The 25,452-nt window shown below is 43.1% G+C and overlaps 2 pseudogenes; both read right to left on the reverse strand.

Moving 5' to 3' along the window:
* Positions 1–8,118: 8,118 nt before the first annotated feature.
* LOC120640434 lies at positions 8,119–12,041 on the reverse strand (annotated as a pseudogene).
* Positions 12,042–18,582: 6,541 nt separating this feature from the next.
* LOC120639980 lies at positions 18,583–19,639 on the reverse strand (annotated as a pseudogene).
* Positions 19,640–25,452: the final 5,813 nt, after the last annotated feature.

Genomic DNA, 25,452 nt, shown 5'->3' on the forward strand with positions numbered 1-25,452 from the left:
AAGGACCAAAGCCCATGTTGATTCGAAGCCCATTCATGCACATCCATCCTCCAAGAGAACCCAAAGGACCAAGCCCACAAAGATGAGATCAAGATACTTCGGGATTAAGCAAAGCAAACGAAGATTTAAGGAAGGATTCCCTATCCTATCCTTTCCTCGAAGATATCTCCAAGATAACGACGTCCAAAGGGGTGCAATCGTGAAGGACATAAACTCTAGAATATGCGAGGAGTCTGCACGCAAAAGATGAGACCGAGGCGAGCCCGAAAGGGGGTAGGCTGGCTGGCCTAGGCCCATGGGGCCGGCTGGCCTAGCCCGTTTCTGAGGCGGTTCGGCCTCCCCTTCGACTGGTGGCTTCCTCGGCTTATAAATAGCTCGCACCTTATTCAACTCGGAGTATCAATCCACCCAGAACTTGACGAAAACCTAGGGCCAAGATCGGAGGAGGCTGACGGCCGCCGCGAGTCTTCAAGGGTACCTAGGAGATGGCTTAGGCCACCCCTAGCCGCCATGGCCTCCCTGCGAGGTTGTGCCATGGTGGAGTTCGGGAGTCACCCCCAACATTCGTCAGGGTATGTACACACACGATGGTGATATCAATCTACTCTTTATTCTAGTTGTCTCGACTTTGGTCAACTTCAATGCATGCTTTCTTTCTCATATGTGATGCATCCATATGTTCATAGTAAGATTAGATCTATTCGTGGTGATTTGTCTATATTTTGCGGATACGTTGAGGTAGCGAGTTTTAGCTAGTTGGTTGATTACCCCGGTGTGGTGACAGCATGGCGGAGGGAAAAATTCTAGCGACGACATGATGTTTCTGAGAGATGATTTCGTGTACCTTTAGTTGAGATGCAATCTATGTTTTGATCACCTTTTTGACTAGAACTGTACCTAGAGATGATAGGCCCTAGCTCCTTGGTTGTGTTATCTCATCTACGGTTGTGGGTGTGATGAACACTTATGCTTCATTCATATCTATCAAGTGTTCAGTTTATATGCAATCTTCGCTTCATGTTTAGGATAGGTTCGATAGATTAGATGGTAAACCCTAGTCGGTTCGCTTCCGATCCATGGATTGATAAACCTTGGGGGAGTACTCTAAGGGAAAAGCTACCACGATCCGTGCGCTTGCGGTACGTAAATTGGGGCTCTAAGGAGTGTCAACAAGCTTTTCTGGCGCCGTTACCGGGGATCGGCAACTCAAACCCTAGGGTGATCTATCTAGTTTTTTGGACTAACCCTAATTTTTATTATTGCATATACCCTTGTTTTCTTGTTTGTGTCCTTGAAAGCAGGTGGAAAAAGTTAGACACCAAACTTGGACTTCGAGAAGTCCATAATCCACTTCGACAAATTTCAACAATCGGCAACAAGATGATCGAGGAGCCTCGACATGGAACATCGACAACGTCGACATCGACATGATGGCAACAACATCAAGATTCGCTCTTTAGTGGTAGGTGCTAACTTTTGTTAGTGGCCCAGCATCCGCTATCGAGTCCCCACTCCCCAAAGCAAAATATGATAAATAAGGTATGCCGCCGTATCAATTGATTTTAAAGACTAATGTTTTTTGGAAGAATTGTTTGTTCAAGCAATAGGTATGAAGCATGCCCGCGAAGAAAATCGTGCGATCATCATCATTTATGAAGTGTTACTGTTGTGATGAGTTTTTCGTCCAAGATCAGAGAAGTACCATGAGCAAATAATAGATTATTTTGAAGCTCCATCAAGTCTTCTTTCCAACGGATCAAGAACCATCAACTTTGGAGATCGGTGTGAAGAGTTATGGTAAAATCTTTCAACGCTGCGCGTTCTGAAATCCCTCTGGACAGACTGCAGCGCCGTAATAAAACGAGCATAACTTCTTTATCCGGAGTCTAATTGGGGTGAATAACCACTTGTTGGAAAGATAATTTGATGCACCTTGCAATGGAGGAGAAGTTTGGTATATGTTCTGCACTGGATGAAGGGGAATTCAATGAGGACAGAGGCAGTAGCAACCGACGAAGAAGGTGATGATGATGTCAAAGGATGATTGGAAGGCTGTGTACACAAAAGATGATGATTTGAAGTTGACCAAAGCTGGAGACAACAAGATTAGAAGAACCACGACACCACTTATCTTCTCCAGTGGGATGCTCGATATACTTCTAATCGAGTGATGCTATTAAGGAAGGAAACCGTTCGGATCATCAACACGAAGCACAGGAGCATCTTCGATCCCGACACCTTAGGCAAAGCAAGAACCATGGACACAGACCATTGGAGCCATGATACTCGCTGGTGAATCAATGGTGATGACCTTGAAGCCAAGGACGCACGACACTACGCTCCAAAGACCACATGATCGAGATCATTGACATCTTCGGGCGAATTCACAAGAAGATATTGTTCTCATCAATGTCCAGCCCGACCTCAGAAGCAAAGAGCAGCATATTTTTGGATATTCAAAAGATCCACGAAGTTCCCATTCCAAAAAATCAAGAACCAAGTCAATCAGAGATTCCTACAATTGGGTATGGCCAAAACATTGAAGGTTGTGCACTCTGAAAATTTCAGGACAGCACGCAGCGCCAAAAGTGAAACGGGTATAACTCTCTCGTTTAGATTCGGTTTAAGATGAATGACCACTCGTTGGAAAGGTAATTTTATAAACATTTCAAAAGATCTATATTTTGGTATATGTTCTGTTGAGTATACAGGAGAGATTCCACAAAGAAGAGGCAGGAGCAACGCGATGAGAATAAGATAGAGAAGATGACGATGACAACAATGAAGGGGAGCTTGGGCGATGCTTTCATCAAGCGTACGTGATAAAATTCAAAGGCTTGGAGCAGAGGAAGAACTCCAATGACATTGGCAAATGAAGACACAAGCGGTCAACTTTCGACAAATGAAGATGTTGCAAGCAAACCACGAGGGATTACAAGAGGCGACATCAAACTGCATGGACACTTCGGATTCCTGCACGAAGGACCATGGCTTCACATCAATGAGAAGGTATGTGAGAAAGTCAAGCTCTATGACTTTAAATGAAGCGCTTTGCGGGAGGCGACTCGTTCATTTTATTTATATATATTAATATGACCGTCTACATTGCACTCTTTAATCGGAATATCAAGTAACATTGTACCGTTGCTCTAACAAAAACCACAACTTCATGTTGTTCATTCTAAATGTTATTGAGGGAGCACTTTGTTATTTGATCTTGGGAAACTTGTAGACCTTTTTGTGTGCCTATTAGCATTTTGAGTCTTTTTCTTTGTGTCTTTTTAGAGAGATTTATGAAGCATTGCACCACCCTTTGATTTTAAACTTGTGGCTAGTTAACTTAGGCTAACTTTTTGTTTTGTTTTAGACCACCTCATCATGTCATATCATTTTGTTCACCCACCCCGTGTTGCATTGCATACCATGTTGTTCGTCTCACCCTTGCATTGCATTGCATGTTGCATTTTAAAAAAAACCTTTCCTAAAAACATTGACTAGCCTCGCTTTTGAGATCCTAAAACCCTTAGGAAAACCACTCATAGAGCAATCCTAAAACAATAGGTTATGTTTTTCATTCAAAAAAATATAAATTTTGTTTTTCTCTAGTTTTTTTTTAAAAAAACCACCTTAGATAGAATTTCTATACCCAACACTCTCTCTTCAAAATTTTTGTTTTAAGCCAAAAAAAATATAGGAAACCCATAAACCTACTTCTAAAACCTTGTTAGCTCGGTTGCTTGGTCCTTTTCGATAAATAACCTTTTCATTGACAAAAGCCTCACTTCTTATGAAGTGTCGCGAATGCTTTTTGTCACTCTTAGCAATTGTTTTTGAATAAGCTAGTTGCGGAACAACATGGAAAGGTCCTTTCAACCCTGCTAACACTTGTTTTTGCTAACTTTACATTTGCACTTTGCATCCATTCTATTGTTCATGCACTCATTTTGCTAGCTTGGTCTCAACTTTATTGATGAAAGCTTTCATATCCATGTTAATGCTTCACGTGAGCATTTTCCTTTTTGCAATCTTGTGTAAACATGGTGTTTAGACATGATTGAAGACCATCATCATTTAGTTACCAAGCTATGAGGTTTCATTTGGTTGGTTTATAAGCTTTGCAATGCGCTTTATTTTTTTCTTGTGCTATTAATGCCTATTGATCTTGGGATAGACATGGTATTTTGACCTTGGTTAAATAAGTCTTTTTGGCTATGGAGAAGCTCGGCAACCTAGTTGTAAACAAGGTGTTTAGAACTAGGTGTAAACATTGTCTTTGTTTATATACCTTCCTCTCATTTGCATTTACACTAGCACACACGTACACTCACTAGTTTCGCTAAGCTAACTTTGCCACAAATTGAGATATTAGGAATGGTAGGTTTGTTGGCATTTGTTTCTACTCCCGACCGTCACCCCGGGGGTAGTGTGTGTTTAAAATGTTTTGCAGGCATGAAGATGTGTTCCCATGAATTCGTGATCAAAGAAGAAATCAAATTCGTCAATATCTCCAAAGTTCGAGAGCAAGGCCCGCTGTTTTCATCAAATTTTGCGCATGGACAGAGACATACAAGGAAGAAAAAGTTGAAATTCAAAAGCTCCATGAAATTCCCATTCCAACGCATCCAAGATCAATGAATTTGAAGACCCGTACAAGGAGATATGGCAACAACTTTGGACGCTGCGCGTTCTGAAATTCGGAACAGATTGCAGCGCTGGGATAAAATAGACATAACTCTCTTGTTCGGAATCAATTTTGGGCGAATAAGGACTCGTTGGAAAGAAAAATCCGTGCACTTCGCAATGGAGTAATGTTTCAGTACAAGTTCTGTCCTGGAAATTGAAAGAAAAATTCGTGAAGATAAGGCAGCAATGGGACAACGAGGAATTGAAGGAGGCGACGACGATGTGAAGCAATGATTGGGACCATGACTTAGTACAAGAAGAAGTTGAAGGAAATTGAGGCAACAAAGGTGAAGACACATTGAAGATGATATTCATACACATGAGAGAAGAACTTCAAGAATTGCAAGATGGTCCATCTTCTCCTTCCACGCATAGCATCATGCTAAGCATGGGAGAGGATTTCATGGACAAGGAAGAAAGATCTCATGGAGTAAGATAATCATGGTTGCCAAAAGATGCTCATGATGCTTCTTCCATGCTTAGCACAATGCTTAAGTATGGGGGAGGCCGCGCTACACTTCATTACGAGCATCGAGAAGGACGGTAATTCTTCCTCAACTCTCTCTTTTTCTAAATGCTTGTACATATATGCCTTCAACCATAGATGCAACTTTTGTATATCTCTCCCTATAATAACATGGCTACTAGGAGTACAACCTAGATTTGTTTTTGTTTTCAATGAATGATAACCACCATCACCTTGAGCTCACCACGATGATATTCTTATATGCTCTTGCTTATGGAAAAGTGATGAAAGTTGCTGCTTTGTTTTACCTACGCTATGTTGTATATGACTTGACCATTTGCTCTCAATTAAATGGAATTAAAATGATTAAATACCGGCTCTTTTATTTGTGGAGGTTAAATGACTAAATTCTAAACCCACATATTCTATGTTGCTCTTTGATTTAAGTCTACCGATGACCTTACACCTTGTGTTGTTTAATTTGAAAATTTAATTCCTATGCTATCTACATTTGTGAATCTCTTGCAAAGTTCTACCCACCAAAGCCTATACATACATATTCTTTCATGATGAAACCCAATTTGATGAGTTGGATTAAGATTGATTTCTTTGGTATGAGATTAAGAAGCTGGTCATTTCATTTTTTTTTTGTGTAACATTCTTTTTGCTAGCCTATTTATCCATGCATTGTGAATTTCTACTTTGGGAATTTTGCAAACCTCGCTGTATATCCACCCTAAACCAAAAATATCTTTTTGTGATTACCTCCTTGACCACAACCCAATTTGAGTATGGATTATCATTTCGACGGAATCAAAAGAATCAAGGGCACCATATAAAGAAAAGTTTTGGGAGACAAGGCTCCCCGGAGATTCAAGAGGTTCTACGAAGAAGAAGGTGAATTTGAGATACTTACCCTAGCTAGTTGGTTCTCCCACTATTCATACTCGAGGACGAGCATTCGTTCAAGCATGGGGGGATGGCTGGGTAAGTATTCTATGTTATCAAAAGTTCTAAGGAGTAAAAAGAAAGAAAAAAAAGAGAAAGAAAGAGAAAAATGAAAAAAGGGAGAAAAGAAAAGAAAAAGAAAAGAAAAAAAGAGAAGAATAAAATGCTCCTTAGTTCTTTTTGGCTTCATTAATTTTCCAAGTTACTTTGAAGAACTATTCCATACTCAAATCTTCCAACCATGTGCAATCCGATAACGAGAACTTCATTTGTGTCTCGGGATCATCCATTTGCCACTTGCACATGTCCACCTATCTAAATGTGTGTGTTTCATCTTTCTCCCTCTCTAACATTATTACGAGCGCTAACACGGAGAAAGACGAAGGCCAAAGCCCAAAGGAAGGACCAAAGCCCATGTTGATTCGAAGCCCATTCATGCACATCCATCCTCCAAGAGAACCCAAAGGTCCAAGCCCACAAAGATGAAATCAAGATACTTCGGGATTAAGAAAAGCAAACGAAGATTTAAGGAAAGATTCCCTATCCTATCCTTTCCTCGAAGATATTTCCAAGATAACGACGTCCAAAGGGGTGCAATCGTGAAGGACATAAACTCTAGAATATGCGAGGAGTCTGCATGCAAAAGATGAGACCGAGGCGAGCCCGAAAGGGGGTAGGCTGGCTGGCCTAGGCCCATGGGGCCGGCCGGCCTAGCCCGTTTCTGAGGCGGTGCGGCCTCCCCTTCGACTGGTGGCTTCCTCGGCTTATAAATAGCTCGCACCTTATTCAACTCGGAGCATCAATCCACCCAGAACTTGACAAAAACCTAGGGCCAAGACCGGAGGAGGCTGACGGCCGCCGCGAGTCTTCGAGGGTACCTAGGAGATGGCTTAGGCCACCCCTAGCCGCCATGGCCTCCCTGCGAGGTTGTGCCATGGTGGAGTTCGGGAGTCACCCCCAACATTCGTCAGGGTATGTACACACACGATGGTGATATCAATCTACTCTTTATTCTAGTTGTCTCGACTTTGGTCAACTTCAATGCATGCTTTCTTTCTCATATGTGATGCATCCAAATGTTCATAGTAAGATTAGATCTATTCATGGTGATTAGTCTATATTTTGCGGATACGTTGAGGTAGCGTGTTTTAGCTAGTTGGTTGATTACCCCGGTGTGGTGACAGCATGGCGGAGGGAAAAATTCTAGCGACGACATGATGTTTCTGAGAGATGATTTCGTGTACCTTTAGTTGAGATGCAATCTATGTTTTGATCACCTTTTTGACTAGAACTGTACCTAGAGACGATAGGCCCTAGCTCCTTGGTTGTGTAATCTCATCTACGGTTGTGGGTGTGATGAACACTTATGCTTCATTCATATCTATCAAGTGTTCAGTTTATATGCAATCTTCGCTTCATGTTTAGGATAGGTTCGATAGATTAGATGGTAAACCCTAGTCGGTTCGCTTCCGATCCACGGATTGATAAACCTTGGGGGAGTACTCTAAGGGAAATGCTACCACGATCCGTGCGCTTGCGGTATGTAAATTGGGGCTCTAAGGAGTGTCAACAGTAACTAAAGTGATTTTTGACCTGGGTGACCCAGGTTCTATTCCTGGCCGCCACATGTTTTTTTCCTATTTTTGGGTATTTGTTGCTGATTTCTCTTTTTTTATATACTTAGCATGACGATTTTATCCGTGACGATTTTACTGAAATGTCACAGTGTTTTGGGCCTGATTACGACGAAATCGATAAACCGTCATAGTATCCTGGGCTTCATATCCACACATGTGAATCCATGACGAAAAATAGATAATCGTCATAGATGGTGCACCATTGTGACGTTATCTTAAAACGTCATGAGAAAATCGTCATAGATCAACAAATTTTTTGTAGTGAATTATTGGTACTGAAACAGGAGATGGCAATTATTACTAAACAAAATAATAAAACTCGTCTACAACCTAAGCTCAATTTACAGGAGGATCTCGGTTTGCGTGTGAGACATAAAAATCGTTATGGTTATGCACATGTAGCTTGAGTGGATATAAGCTGGATCATTTCTCGGTTTCCTCTCATAGTCTTCATCCTCCTCACATCTCAATATGATGAGAATGACTCTGAACATCTCCTTGGTTGTCTAGGGGCATGTATTGAGCCATGATGGCACGGATCTCTGAGTCCATATACCTCTGTTAGTTACTGGCAATGGAAAAATAGAATCAGATCCTAGAGTCAACAAAAGATAATGAACATAGAAATATCAACAGATGAAATCCACTCATGTCTTACCCGGATCCTGTACTTGTACACTGCATATCCTGCAACTCCTGCCGCCACTACGCCAAAGAAGATAACCCACAAGAAGCCCCAGCTTGTTTCTGTTGCTCCATTTTTACCTGAGTATAGCAATTGCGGAATCAGTATCACTTAGTGTCAAGTTCATGTCTAGATTCAGCATTTGGTGCTACTCTGAGCTTCCAAACTATCAGTAATCGGAGTAAATATAAAAAATTATGATTCATGTGCCTCAAATAGGTGAATTAGCCAGCAACTTCTGCTAATTTATGGCCTTAAGTCTCACTAGTAAACTAATTCAACATAAATACGAGTCAGTAATAAAATGGAAGTGTAGATGTATGGGGGCCTACTTATGCATGTATCATGCTCCTTCATGTAAAGCAATTCTCCACTGCAGCCGCACTCATAGCTTGCCATGTGTTCTTGCATTTGCATTCTTTGCACTGACATGCAGTCCTTTCCTTGCATTCATCAATGTCTATCGCAAAAATTTTCACATCAGCATCAAATGAAAAGTGGGAATAGTTCAACAGCAAAACCAATTCTGAAGTGCATATTCAAATTTATCCATTATAGCAGAAGCTGAGAAGGACATGCAAACATTTCTAAAAGGACCAGAGGAAATGAACCTTACCTTCACATTTGTGTTTACCATCACCCTTGAACCCATCTGGGCATTTACAGCCATCATCCTGCAGAATACAGACACCACAACTAAAATTTAAGAGTCTACAAGCATTTTTTTAATCAGAAACAGAACAGGACCCTACTGATAATATGGCAGTTTTAAGGACAGTAGAAAAGTCATTTGACACTTACAGTGCAGGCAGAGTATGTCCACCCATCCCTGATGTCTTTCCAACACCCTCCATTGTTAATTTCACATCGCCCAGAACCGGAAGCTACAATTACAAAAGCACATGTTGCAATTCAAAAGTTCTAGTGCCAACTATTGATCTTCAGCAATCTTACTATGTCATTGTTAACAAATAAGAAAAAGAAAATGCCAAAAGATGAATCCTAATGCCTTGCCGCATACCTTCACAATGAGTATAGCCATCACCAACGAATTTTACTCCATTCACAACTGGACACTCACAAACTCTTCCACGGAAAGTATCCTGCGTATTCATCGAACAATTATTATATACATATATTAAACACTTAAAACAGAACAAACTGGAAATCCAAATTTTCAAGAGAAACCTAACACTACAGGAGGTACCTTGCATGCAGTGATGTTAGCAGCCTTATCTTGCCAACAGCCACCATTGTTCTCGAGGCACTCATTTGTTTGTATATCTAAGGTTATAAAAAAAATACATAAGAGCATACTACATGCAAGTTACACTTGGTGAAGTGCAAGCATCATAAATGCAGTAAAAATGGAAAAACTAGGGAAACCAATGCACCAACCTTCACTCAAGCAAACAGCTGGCTCAGTAGTTTCCCGAAATCCAGCACAAAGTGCTTTAAGAACTTCTCCTTTGTCAAGCTTCCCTGAGAAACATAGACATCAGGTAAGTTCATCTGGAAATCTCAACACAACAGGGGCAAAGCCCGCCGAGAACGCCGCCTGGGTCAGCTTCATTGCACGCCGGGGTCGGCTTCATTGTGGAACAATGTGAAACAGTGTTTTACCACTGATTTTGCAAAAAATTGTCGGGGTCGGCGGACCCTAACGCCTAGCTGCAGCTTCGCCCCTGCACACTTTTTATCATAATTTACAGGATAGAATAGCACATACCTCTGTATTGTCTATTGTTGATTACAAGAGTTGGTAAGATGGTGACATCACCACGAGAGTCCTTGCCAATCTATACAACGTGGTGGATGGTGATGTATTCAGATTAACAATAGGATGAACAGAAAAGATCACGTGTTCACATTGAAGTACTAACCTGTGCATCTTGTTCGGCTTTCAAAAGAGGGTTTTCTTCATTAGCATCTGGATCACCAATACATTTATCTATTGCTTTATGATCAAGGCCTGTGAATTATAAAGAGGTTTAGTACAAATACTGCAGCTTGCCACAGAACATAGCGAAACAGAAGCAAATATAAAACATACCAAGTGACTTGATAACTCCATCAGCGCACTCCTTTGTGTACTTCTTTTCCTTCATTGGGCACCGAATCGCAAAATCAGTAACATAGTCCCACCCTAACCAAGGCTTCTTGTGCTCCTTAGCAACCTTAAACACACAAACTTGGCGCAAATTCTGGACCACCACATCTTTCCCATCATATCCTTTGCTAAAATCCTGTTCTGGATCAAGTGCACAGTATCTACCATGATTGATGCACTGGGATTTGCACTGCTTGCTCAGAATGAAGGCCTCTGGGCAATACCAGGTTATATAATGAGGAGTGAACTGTGTGCAGCCTTTCTTCTCAAGTACCTGTGCTACCCCTTTGAAGCTCTTGACAAAATCAATCTGGCTGTCGCATTTTGGGCCACATTCATCATTACTGTTGGTCCAAAACTCATACTCAACACGCTCATCAGGATGGGGCAGAGCCTCCCTCCAATCCAAATTCACATTGATCATATCACCATTATCAATTGCCTTCTTGAGCCTATCCCCAAAGCTCTTAGTTATTAGTGCTGAAGGGATAGTGATGTTCTCTAAATAATTTGCCCTCCCACTTTCCTTAGGGGTGTCCATTGTAATTAGAGGTTCATCCTTGTCGTCAGCAACAAGGATTGTTGCTGCTCCTGCATTCTGTGCATTCCATGCCTTCTTTATGAAGTAGCAATCTGAGTGCAAGAAAATCCATATTATGCAATCCATTATGCATTTAACTAAGCAGATATAGTGCAACATCTTAGAATAGACAAAAAAGAGTGTTATATAAACAGCACATTGGTTGAAAGTAAAATCAATGTAGCATCACGGAAAATTGACAGGACAGTGACATAAATACTACATAATGCTGGAGTAGTGGACTGTGAATTAAGTTCCCTTGCTATGCATATCAAGTCATGGTTTGGTGGTAGTATACTTTTATACAACTGGGTCAATGAGTATTAAACTTAATCACATCATCATATGACAACATGATCTAATCTTCTAGTACCCACCAAACCAGAGACCACACGACTAAAAAAAGAATTGCCCACCTGACGTCAATCTTTCAACATCAGTAGATCCACTCAAACTAGCTGCCATGTCTTGTAAAGCGTACTAGGTAACAGGGACTAAGTAACTATCCAATCCAACGGAATGGGGCAGAAAGTAAAATCGTAAGTCCACACGCAGATGACCTAACAGAGACCAAGTGGTACTACCACAGTGGCAAGGAGAAGAAGCAATCTTGTAATTTTGCTTACCTCCCCTGTCTACGAGCAGGAAAGTGGGGAACGCTCCCAGCTTGGCCTTGTAGGAGATGTCAAAATTGTCGAAGCTCTTGCAGGCCTTCTTGTTGGCCTTGGGGTAGGCGACGAAGCCAACCATGGTACCGCCGTACTGGGGGACGCCGAAGTTGCCAATGGCGCACTCGTAGGTGCCCTTGAGGTCATCCGGTGCCGTCACCTTGAGGCTGTTCTTCTCCACCAGAACCTCCCGTGGCAGCAGCCCAGCAGGAATGCTGCCCACACCAGCAACTGCAGCCTCCCGCCGGCGGATCAGAACCCCATGCTCTGATCCACGGCCGCACTTTGCAATTGGGATAAGATCAATCTTTGCGGCTGTGCGGGCGAAAAAAAGCATCGAAAATGGTGGCGTAGAGAGGAAAGATTGGGTTTTTGACGGCCGCGGGAAGGGCGTTGAAGCGAGTTCTACACTACTCGGATGAAGGCAAGGGGTTGGAGTGGGAGACATTTTTCGTATCAGGGCCTCAGGGGTGTTTTCCTATTGTGGGGAGGAGAAAGAGGGAGAGAGGCTCGCAAGGAGACGGAAGGACGCGGTGTGTAGAAGCCTCGTGGTGAACCAGAACAAGAAGAACACGTGACCACCAGACCCAAACCATCAAGTTAACATGTGTTTTTTTCCTCACATTTGCATCTTCAAAGAAAAGAGACAAAACATGACATTAGATAATCAAAGCTCAAATGGCATGCGACTGGAAAATTCGAAATTATAACCTTGAATGATACTCTGTGAGCATGAGATTAGAAACAACGAATTTGTAATTTTTTCCTTTTCACGAGACACAAGAAAGCAAATTGTGCTTTGAGTAAAACAATACTATAGCCTTTGTCTCCGTACCTTTTAATTGCACATATGCTTATGCAAACTCTAAAGAAATAATTGGTGCCACGTGTTATACTTGGGCCGTATTAAAAGCAGTGAGGCCTAGCAGGCGCATTTCTTGGGCCCTTCCTTCAATCGAAATAAGCCAATTGACCTGTTTGATCCCAAGTTTACCAGGCCCAAATTATAGGTACAGAACATGTTGGGTCGATGCCTCTTCTGTGTTGGGAAAACTTAAATTGACAGACATCCTGATTCAATTTCATGCCAATTATCCCTTTTCATGTTTTGTCATGGGAAAAATAATTTGTTCTTTTTGTAGCTGATTCTTAGGTCCGGTTTGGTATGGCTCCAGCTCGGCAGTTGCTGTAGGAGCTGCATCAAACGGGGTGCTCCATCCGCAGCTCCGGTAGCACCGTATTGGGAGAGCTGGAGCTCTTTTTAGAGGTACTCCACCAAAACCATAAAACGTGGCTCCAACTGCTCCGGCTCCGGCTCCGCTTGCTGGAGGAGCCTTCCCAAACACCCTATGCTACTTTTCTTTATTTCTTCGGAGAGAGTGAGAGTGAAAATAAATATACAAAATTATCCTTTAATTACATGCTAATTTCTCAGCACATGATGAGAAACCAATAAGGGAATAGTTGATTCGTACTTTTACATGAATTTTATCTCGTGTTGGGACGTGCATATGTCTTGAAAACTGATAATTTGTTTCTCTGTTGTGCAAGTGTTAGGTGTACTGCACAATGATCGTTTAATATAATACAGAACATGGTGGTAGGGCCTAGCAAGTATATTGGTGTTCTTCGACCTGCATTACTAGCTACCTTGGCCAATATTTGCATTGTATCATAAAAATAACTGAACAATCAACTTTCCACGTACTTCCTGGTGTATAAAAAAAACTGCATGACTCAATTTCTCATATGTCATTCCGGAAATGGGTTTAGCTACTTTCGCTCTGTTCGGCCGGCTGCGGCTGGTGGCTAGTGCTGATTTGCTGTAAGAGAAAAGTATTGTTGGCTAGCTGGTGGCTGATGCTGATTTGGTGTGAGAGAAAAATACTGTTGCTGGTTGATAGCACAACAGAGCGTTTGCCATATGAGAAACTAAACAGTGATGATGTAATAATATATTGTCCTTTTTTGTAGTGTGGATGACTACTGGAAGCAACATGGGTTTGGATAGTCCAATGACTGACGCTAGCTAATTGCATTCCATTTGCATATTCAGTGTGAAACACTAAAACTAAACTATACGGCTGCATCGTCAGAAATTGAAGGACCCGTGCATCGATATATTTGCCACGCTTCTGTCCACATGCGTCCTAGCTTATTGTGTGGTTAATTTACCATTAGTCAAAATCTTTAATTGCTTCTTTAATATTAGCAGGTTATACATGAATTCGACATGTATTAATGGTACAAATAAAATTGTTTGGGAATATTTGAATATGTAGGTACAAAATTCCCTAGAAAAAAGTACAATAATCCACAAACATCAGCACGCTAGAATTTGAACTATGCATATTTGGGCACTTCAAATGAAAATTTTATCAGCTAAAAGTTGTAGATTTGGTTTTATACTATTAACTTTCTTTGTCTCGATTTGTTCGGTATGCAGAAATCATGAAAAGTTGAAGTATGTTCTTATACTTGGAAGCATGAGATTTTAAATGCAAATTAAGTGTGATCCTGGAGTATATCTAAGGAAGATTTGGAGTGTTTGAAGTGCTTTGCACTTAATTTTAGGTTTGGCCTGTTTGAACTGGCACAGCTAGCCTTGCAGAGCTCATTTCTGACCTAGAACAGCCTGGCTGGCCCACTTTTGATTCGGACATGCAAGTTGCAGCATTTCTGCAATTTTGACATCAGGAGTGATGCTTAACTTTGACATCAAATGGTGTTTGTCATGCTTACGCGCGGTCAAAGGTGCAACTCCAATCAGAGGCTTCGCGGATCCTTCACTAGATTTGCTCTCTTGGCCCTTTTCCTCCTTTTGTTTTATTACAGTTTGAATATATCGTTTGTCCTTCCATAATTTGTTCATTATTATTTATACTAGTAGTCTAGAAGGATCATCACCAGTCAGCACTTGTTTTCCACACGCGATACACACCGCTTTTGTTCTGCGTTGCGGTACACACATATGAGTACTTCGATTATCTTTGTAGCACGCAGCAATAATTCCTTTACTCATATTATCTAAAAAACTAAGGTATATATGTACTAGTAGTTTTTTTTCCTTGTAAGATTTTAGCTAACTAATAGTTGTGAGGAACCGCCCAATTTAACACCGTTTTAGGCAAACCACCGGCCGTCACCCATAAGATGAGAGCTAACACGTGCTCGCCCAAGAGCGTGCCCCGTGTTAACCCACATCTAATGGTTTGAGCAACCGACACGTCATCCACCCAAAATGGCATTAAACCTGGTAGTTCCGGTATGTGCTCCACTGCATTCCCAAGATCATGCACACATATCTCACAAGGATACATTACCAACGAACCACAAGAGCAATTTTAAACATAAAAAGGAGTACAATAACTTAATTATTACAAATTCAACATAGGAAGGTTGAAATCTGAAATTAAAAGGTCTCACATCCTTACAACATTGTATAAGAGAGTGGCATAAAAAGTGCATGAAAAGTAAAGTTTAATGTATCATCATGCTCTCTCAAGAACTACTACGCAGCGGATAACATCAATAAAACCACAACACACAAAAGCATCTCGCTCCAAAAGCATCATCGCAACACAAACACCTACTCCTCTTCCGCACCGGGGTCGGCGGGATAGAAGTGACCAAAAACTACCTCCGGCTCACCTGCACTTGGTTTATATAGCAACATGAGTACAAAGGTACTCGCAAGTCTTACACAAATAAATAAGCAAGGATTATGCAATGGCTCAAAATGAGGCTTTAAGGTTAAGTTATTATTGCGCAAGCATGAGCTCTCTACACTACCATCTAGCTCCTAGCACAATTAATTAACCTTGCCCATCCCGCAAACAAATTTTAGTTATTGCAAGAAGACAATTAAATAACTGGGTAAGTAACTTGATCCATAACCCACCATAACCGAAACTTTGTACGAAGAATTCGTCGGACAAGAGCTTGCTCATAACCGAGAGCGCGACAATTCGAATTGATTTAAAACTTTATAAGGGTGTACTCTTTTTACCCACACGATACAAGGACCATGCGACTCACCCAACCGATCACGTGGGGTAAGGGGGTACTAGTGTCAACTGTTCCCAAAAAGGCTCAAACTTTGAACATCACGCCTAGCTTGCGCGGAGAGTTACCTAGGTCCACCGGAGACATCCCTAAGCCTCTCTACATAGCACCCATGGCCACGTAGATAGGAACGTGCATCAAAGACCAAGTCTAGAAGGTAGTCGGCTCATCCTTTCCATTAGTTCGGATATGTGGTAGCACATTACAAATTTGTCAAAACCGAGGTCATCCACGGACGGTCCTTAAACGACTCAAGCGGACTATGCCTACGAGACACCTTTCTCTAGGCCCTATCCTTCCGCTCAAATCCCGAGACCATACTCCCAAGAACCGTCAACCGAAACCAACAAGTGCCAAATCAAGGATCGTCATAAGCGTGTGATGACTCTAAGACCATATTCTCCTATCAAGTGATATAAGACTCTATGCGTGGCTAAGCATCTAACAAATTAAATAATTCAATTAACTATGAGTGTCAAGGATGAGGATAAACAATTCCCAAGGAAAGGCAATGAATAAAATTAGGTACAAAAATGCAATACTTAACATAATAGTCATAACCCACAATTACCCAAATGAGATAACTAAAGGTAACAATTTAAATAGGTACAAGGAAGGATGCATAGTTGCTTGCCTTGGTTTTCTTCGGGTTCGACCTCGAACTCGAGTTTGGCAACCACGGTGGGTTCGATGGGTTCGCTCTCCGACGGCTCGGTCACTATAATGCATGAATGATCGGATGCATTAGAATGATGCTATGATTTATGCAAGAGTGATATGACATGAAAAGAGGATGGCATGACATGCAAGGATGTGCAGACGCAACACATGAAATGATAGGCAATTTTATCGTATAACTAATAGGGAAGCTTGGGTAAGAATTATAAAACTCTAACTACACCACAAGCATAAAATATGGATTAAATACATCAAACAGAGGGCATTGGAAGGAACTCATGAAAGTTGGATTTGCAGCAAAAGCATTTTCCAAAAATTACTTATGATAAACCCAAGTTTTAGCTACCTTGTACAAGATAAATCAGAAAAGGCATGTAAACTTAACTAAACAAATCTAAGAAAATTACCCCAGGTACCAGACATGAAAGCCAAGCTAACAAAACTGGTTTCACTAACTTACCATTTTCCAGCAGAAAGTTATACATTAACAAGTTTTCAGGAAAGGAAAAGGAAATCATCTTAAAACCCTAATATACTGTAGAGAATTTTTTTGCCAAGTGGTACTACTGGAAATAGCATTTTACCAGGAACCTAGCAAAATTAATTTTCGCATTTTTCGAGTAGTACACAATTAGTTTAGTATTTAAGTCTCTTTTGCATCATTAAAGCGTAGATAAATATAAAGAAAAGTAACATCACGAAACTATTTTTCCTGAGAAGATCTAAACAAGGGAAACAAAACAAAATAAGTTTCACAATTTTCCGAAGTTCCTACAATTTTGTACATATTTTACAAGTTTGCAGACAAACTAAACATCACAAAACACCTAAAACGCTAGATCCACCCGAGCTGGCCAGCCACGAGGCTGACAGGCGGGGCCCGCGGGCAGGCGGCCCAGCCCAACCAGGTCAAGGAAAGGCCGAGGCTTTGACCAGGTGGGGGCGCGGCGCACACGCGCTCGCGCACGATGCGGCCGGTGCGCTTGCGCGGAGCGACACGGCGGCGACGGCAGTCGGCGTCGAGCTGGACAAGGAGGATGGGGGCTGGGCTAGCACGCGCACAGGGTGGTCCAAAGCACGGCGAGTCTCACTGGCAGCTTGGACGGCGGAGGACAAAGGCGCAGGGGCGGCACGACGACGTTGGGCGGCGGCGGATGAGGAGGTTTGCCGGCGGCCCTGCCCGGCGGGCAAGAGGGGCGGGTGAGTGCTCAAATAGGAAGATGGAGGCGTGGAGAAGCTTCCCATGCAAGGGATTAGAGCACGGCGCACCAGCAAGGGTGAATCGACGGTGGCGGCCGAGCTCGGGAGGTGGCGGCCGAGCTCGGGAAGAGGCGGCAATGGAGGAAAAGGGGGGCTAGGGTTTGGGGATGAAGGGGCCGGCCGGGTTTTAGAGGCGAGCGGGCACCGCGGCGGTTCGAGGTCTGGGCCGCACTGGCCACTCGGCAGTTGCCGCGGTGGCGCCGCCGCCCCAGTTGCCCAACCGACGCGTGGGTAGGCGGGTGAGGAAGAAAGAGGTGGCTGACAGGTGGGCCCGGGGAGCATAATCAACGGGTGAAGTTTGGAAATTTAAAAATGAGATGATCCCGGGCTCCAAAAATCATGGGAAAAATTTCTGGAAAGATATAAAATCACCAAGATCACGATGCAACAAGAATCACTCAAAAATATTTTGTAGATTGGTTGCAACAAAAAGAACAAAAGGGTTGTTTTTGAACATTGCAAGAATTTTGTGGCTCGGCTCAAAGGTTATAAAATCCGGAAAAAACATTTTAAATTCAACATTTGAAATCTAGTATTTGAATAAAATTTTTAGGGGCCAAGTTGCATAGCAAAATTTGAACTTCCTTCACAAGCACACATTCAAACAATTCAAATTTGAACCTTTAAAACAATCATGCAGATGCAAACCATGCTCCATTATGCTTTGATGATGCTCATTATGATGTTAATTACATGTTAATCACATTTTTAACATTTAGGTCGTGACAATAGTCCTTGAAGCTTTCACACAGGAGGAAAAGCTCCAGATCGGGGAGAAAGTCTTGTCCAGGTGATGCTGCCATCATGTCTGCTCCTCCTGCGGAATAATAATATCCATCGCAGGAGTCGCCGGAGATGCATGAACTTGTGGTCGATGGCGTATGGAGGCCATGATAATCTGTTGCGGTACCGCAGGGCGGCTGCATACCGCCGATAGGAAATGATGGCTGATCATGTTGGCACGACGACGGCAGCGTTCGATCGAAAGCAAGGGCGGAAGAGGAGGCCTCGACAAGAGGAGGCAGCACCAGCACCGGTGGTTCTTGCTTTTGACAACATTATTCATCATCACGGCAGCATTATTTGGAGGATGAGGATTGATGATCTCTCTGTCGCTGCTCTTGCTGGCAGCCGTGGTGGTTGTGCAGTTGTTGCAGGTGTGCTTGTTGTTGTAGGTGACCTGGAACACGGGAGGGTCGCTGCTGTCCTTCTGCTGGACGTGCTTTGTGGCGAGGCAGCCAGTGTCATCCTTTGTAGGTGCACCTGAAGTAGCTCCTTGTGAAGCTGGTGCCGTTGATCTTCTTCTCGCCGTATTTTCTCCACTCGTAGCCGTCCTCGTAAGGCACGGTGGTCAAGCCTGCCCATGATGAGGTTTTCCCTGCTGCTGCTTCTTCCATTGTTGTTCTGAAATGCATAGTAGTCGTTGGAACGAATCAATTAGTAATTGCAGAAGGAAATTAAGGATAATTAAAGAAGGTTAAACATGCATGTATGGCAACACTCGATATATAGATGGCTTTGTTAACTCGTACTACTAACCTTCTTCTCTTGCCTCTTCTGGCCGCGCTCGTTGTTATTGCTTCCGGATAGCAGGGAGCTGCTCCGCCATGGCTGGGCGGCTCAGCTTTGATGCTTGGTGTCGCTGGAGCAGCAGAAGATTGCTGGTGCTGGTGCTTCATGACGGAGAGGGCGACGTTGAGTGCCCGCAGCGCCTCGCTGTGGGTCTGGGCCAGCTGCTGGGTGGCGGTCGACGGCGGCAGCGAGGAGCAGTGGCGGAGGAGGAAGGGCTGCTGGATCTTGATGCGCTCGTACACCTGCGCCACCTCCTCCACCGCGCACTCACGATCACAACAATCCATTAGTTGTGCTCCTGATGATGGCCGCAGCTATCTAGCTCTCCTCTGCAGGATAATAGAGATGTGTGTTTGTGCCTTTGTGGTGTGGTAAGCAAGCGATCGATACAGATATCGATCGACCCCTGCATGCTATATATATATATATATATATATATATATATATATATATATATATATATATATATATATATATATATATATATATATATATATATATATATATATATATATTAGCTCTATTAGATACCCTGGGTATGTAATAAGGTATTCCATACCCGAGCCAACCCCTGAACCTCTCCGCACTTTTTCACCCTCGTCACCTCTCCGCACGTACGGTTTCTGGTTGGTTTTTCCAACCCGTAATAGATCGTGGAGGGGGTGTGGTTTTCAATTTCTCGCGAATCCACCTCCCGCCATCGACGCTCTGGTGAGGCGGGGCTCCCCTCGCACTGCCCTGGCGAAGCCCTGCGTCGCCGGCTTCCGTGCCGCCCCGGCGGGTTGCAGCCGCCGCTCGGAGATTGAAAGCATCTAGGCCCTCTAGGTATGTTTAGGTGATTAATGACAACTATTATTGTGACTAATGAGTTTGTGCAGCTTAATGAAATCTTATCGCTCATTGGATCATATGTTAAAGAGGCCCCTAAATTTTATCATTCAAAAAGGCGATCTTGGTATTCAACTCAAGTATATAACAAGATTAACAATCTTTCTAGTCCTAAATGTCGCAAGGTTGAGAAGGACACTTAGGTTAGTATAGGTTTTATAGTTTTGTAGAGATCGCACTATTAAGAGGGGTTAAGGCCAAGTAACTTGAGCATGGACATGGTCAATCAAAAAATAGATGCACATATTGGTCACTCAGGTTCTTGGAAGCTCAAACAAGTGCTATTCAACTCATATCTCAAGAATATTTGGATTTCATTCAAGACTCAAATCAAAACAGACAAAATCAGGAAAAAGTCTTATCACCGGTTTAATCAACGACATCAATTTTCTATATGTCGGTTAAACGCTGTCACTGAAGCATGGACACTGAGTACACCGGTTAAACCGACGATATTTGAAATTAACGTCGGTGCAGTTGTCCAGAACGTTGGTTTTCTAGGGATTTCTAAGCTTATACTTACCAGTTAAACCGACGATGGATTTGAGTTAGCGTCGGTGCAGTTGTCCAGAGAGTTGGTTTTTCAGTTGATCAGTGGACAACTACACTCACCGGTGAAACAGATGATACGTCGGTTAAATTGCCCGAGCTGTAACGGCTAGTTTTTCAAATGGGCAGTTTACATTCATCGGTTAAACCGACGATAACTTTTGGAGGGCCGTCGAATTAACCGGCGTTGCGTACGTTTCTGGCAGCTTTTCTCCAACGGCTCTATCCGCGTGAGCTACCTATATATACCCCTCCAATGGGTCATTTTGAACACTCTTGACACTAGGCAACACTCATTCTATTGTTGAGAGCCACCTTGAGCTTCACATTCCACTCATTTGATATTCACGGGGTTTAGGCATGGCAACATTTACTTGGTGGATTTCTCTTTAAAGCAAACAAACTCCATGACATGCCTCTTCACCAAGTCGTCGCTTGGGTGGTTTTGGCATAGAAGAATTGCTCATATTGGCATGAGCAACCTCAAGAAAGCCCACAAGAGAGGGATGATCACCGGCTTGAAGGATGTCACCTTTGACAAGAACAAACTATGTAGTGCATGTCAAGCCGGAAAGCAAGTTGCAACACATCATCCCATCAAGACGATGTTGTCTACCTCTAAGCCGCTCGAGCTACTTCACATGGATCTTTTTGGTCCAACCGCATACAAGAGCATTGGTGGTAACCTCTTTTGTCTAGTAATCGTTGATGATTTTTCACGTTATACTTGGGTCATGTTTCTAGGCGACAAGAGTGAAACTCCGGAAGTCTTCAAGACATTTGCAAGAAGAGTTTAAAGGGAGTACAACTCCCCAATTGTGAAGATCCGGAGTGACAACGGCACCGAGTTCAAGAATATGAAGATTGAAGAATGGTGCGATGAAGAGGGTATCAAGCATGAGTTTTCCTCCACCTACACGCCTCAACAAAATGGAGTGGTGGAAAGAAAGAACAAAACACTAATCACTATAGCAAGAGCAATGTTGGATGATTATGGCACGTCCAAGAGGTTTTGGGTGGAAGCAATCAATACGGCTTGCCATGCATCCAACCGGGTATATTCCCACCGACTCCTCAAGAAAACGCCATATGAACTCATCACCGGGAAAAAACCAAACATCTCCTACTTTCGAGTCTTTGGTTGCAAATGCTTCATTTATAAGAAGAAAAGGCTCGGTAAGTTTGAGAGTAGATGTGATGAAGGATTCTTTCTTGGTTATGCATCAAACTCCAAAAGCATATAGAGTATTCAATCAAACCTCCGGGTTAGTTGAAGAAACATGTGATGTGGAGTTTGATGAATCTAATGGCTCCCAAGAGGAGGTTATTGACTATGACAATGTAGGTGATGAGGAGATTGAAAAAGTTTTGAAGAAGATGTCCATTGGGGATATCAAGCCGGAAGAGGTGCATGAAGGAAATGATCAAGGGGGAGGACCTTCCTCATCTACACCAAGCACCTCCATGGCACCCCAAGTGGATGAACATAAAGAAAAAGATGATCTAAAATCTCAAGAAAGTGTTCCAACGCCAACACCCGAAGTGCAAGAACAAGAAGACCAAAATGTTCCACCACAAGCACAAGTCATCCATGATCCACCTCAACAAACATCCACGCATGTACCGCTAGTGAAGCATGGTCATATCTCCAAGGATCATCCAATTGATCAAATCATTGGTAGTCCTTCCAAGGGAGTAAGAACTCGTTCGAAGCATGCTTCATTTTGCGAACATTACTCGTTTGTTTCTTGTATTGAACCCACTAGCATAGAGGAAGCACTTGAGGACTCGGATTGGGTGATGGCCATGCAAGAAGAATTGAACAACTTCACCCGCAATGAAGTTTGGGTCCTCGAAACTCCTCCGAAAAACAAGAACATTATCGGCACTAAGTGGGTCTTCCGAAATAAACAAGATGAACATGGGGTGGTGGTACGCAATAAAGCAAGACTTGTGGCCAAAGGGTTTTCTCAAGTCGAAGGTTTGGATTTTGGTGAAACTTTTGCTCTGGTTGCAAGACTTGAAGCTATCCACATGCTTCTTGCTTACTCTTCTCATGATAATATCAAATTATATCAAATGGATGTGAAAAGTGCATTCTTAAATGGCTTTATTAACGAACTTGTTTATGTTGAGCAACCTCCCGGGTTTGAAGATTCGAGGAATCCTAACAAGTTTATAGGTTGCACAAGGCACTCTATGGGCTCAAACAAGCTCCAAGGGCTTGGTATGAGAGGCTTCATGACTTCCTAATCATGCAAGGCTTCAAGATCGGGAGGGTGGACACCACATTGTTCACAAAAGACGTCAATGGGGATCTTTTCATTTGTCAAATCTATGTTGACGATATTATCTTTGGCTCAACTAATGATTTACTAAGCCATGAGTTTGCTACCATGATGTCTAGGGAATTCGAGATGTCCATGATCGGCGAATTGACCTTCTTCCTTAGTTTTCAAGTCAAACAATTGAAGGAAGGGACATTCATCCATCAAAAAAAATATACTAAAGATATCTTGAAGAAGTTCAAGATGGATGAATGCAAGCCGATCAAGACACCCATAGCAACCAATGGGTATCTCGACTTGGATGTGGACGGTAAACCGGTTGATCAATCCCTCTATCGTTCTATGATAGGGTCTTTGCTTTACCTTACCGCATCTAGGCCCGATATAATGTTTAGTATGTGCTTGTATGCCCGCTTTCAAGCAAACCCAAAGGAGTCACACCTCTCGGCTGTGAACAGGATCCTTCAGTATCTCAAGCACACCCCAAGCATAGGCTTGTGGTACCCCAAGGGCGCTAGCTTAGATCTCTTGGGATACTCGGATTCAGATTTTGCCAGAAGCCGTGTGGATCGCAAGTGTACCTCCGGGGGTTGCCACTTGCTTGGGCATTCTCTAGTTTCTTGGTCAAGTAAGAAGCAAAATTCCGTGGCTTTGTCCACCGCGGAAGCGGAATATATAGCGGCCGGTGCATGTTGTGCCCAAATCCTATATATGAAGCAAACCCTTTTGGACTTTGGTGTGAAACTAGATAGGATTCCACTCCTTTGTGACAATGAAAGTGCCGTAAAAATTGCCAAAAATCCGGTTCAACACTCTCGCACAAAGCACATTGATATTCGCCATCACTTCTTGAGTGATCACGAAGCTAAAGGAGACATATCTCTTCAAGGTGTGAGATCCGAGGAGCAATTAGCGCATATATTCACAAAACCCTTAGACGAGAGTACATTTGTTAGGCTAAGGAATGAGCTTAATGTATTAGATGCGGCAAACGTCATGTAAGTTGCCATGTCATATAGAAAAATGCATACATATAGGACACTTGTCTAACCATGGTAAGATAGTGATGAGCATGGGTTTAGCTAGAGGTGGTGGTCCACTTGTTTTCCTCTAGGCTTGTAGAAAGGTTCATCATGAAGAAGCTTCCCATGGGTTCAAACTTGACAAGTAGAACTTAAATTTCTTGTCATATAGATGTGCACTTCATGTTTACCCTTCTCTCGCATGTGGTTATAGCTTGCACCATCATTGCATGTGTAAGGGTCACAAAGGAGATCACTTGATGAAAATGAGACTTGTTTCATATGCAAAATCTCAATTCATGAGAAGTGAATAGAGCAAAGTGTTAGGTGCATTATTGCCTAGTGAGTCATGTCATGATGAGTTTGAAGCTCTCTATCTTCAATATTCCTATGACATGGCTCATACATTTTATTTGGCGCTTTGTCTCGCTTTGCGGCTTTTCCTTGTGTTTTAAAAGAAAACTATTAAGCTAGTATGCTATCCTAAATATTTTGACGGGTAAAGTCGCCTAAACAAGTCCATTAACTTGAGTTTAGTTGAATTTTATAAGTTTATTGGTCTTAGCATAGAAGAGTGATCTGAGTGAAGGTTTTTCGGGTTCACCGGTTAAACCGACGTTTAATGAATCTTCACCATCAGTTTAACCGGCGTAACTAAGTTCTATCTCAGCTCAGTCAAATCCAAGCATTCAACCGGCGTATGCAATTGTCACAGCATCGGATCAACCGGTGAACATAACACAGTTCTGACCTAGCAATCAACCGATGATTTCAGTGTTCAACCGGCGAGATCAAACTTCACATCATCGGTTCAACCAGTGTTCAGATGAGTTTTTGCTGGAGTCTCGGGTGAACTAAACCGATGAATTTAACCGGCGTTCTAAACCTAAGCAACGGATCAACTGGTGTTAAGAAAAATCGCGGAGCCTACATGTCATATATGTCTCTTGCCCGCGCCGCCGGCCTCTCTTCCTCATTCGGTTTCCCAACTTCACGCCGCCGCCGCTCGCTCCGCGCCCGCGCTCGTCATTCCACGCCGCCACTACCGCTGGTCCACGCCGCCGCTGTGTGTCCACACCACCGCCGCACACCGCGCCACCTCCACGCGCCCGCGCTCGCCACTCCGCGCCGCCCGCGCGCCCGCTCTGCGTCGCCCACTCGCTTGACCGCCGCCAACTGCGCTGCCACCGCCGCCTTCATCCTCGCCGGAGCTCGTCCACGCAAGCACACCCACGCTTTCCACACAGCGCACGCCACCACAGCTCCTCGCAATCGAACGCCGCGCTCCATTTCCATCCACACCACGCACGCAAGCTGCTCGACAAATTGTCCGAGCCGTTTTTGCGTCGCCTC

The sequence above is a fragment of the Panicum virgatum genome, chromosome 7K (assembly GCF_016808335.1).
Source record: "Panicum virgatum strain AP13 chromosome 7K, P.virgatum_v5, whole genome shotgun sequence".
In the NCBI taxonomy this organism is placed as follows: domain Eukaryota; kingdom Viridiplantae; phylum Streptophyta; class Magnoliopsida; order Poales; family Poaceae; genus Panicum; species Panicum virgatum.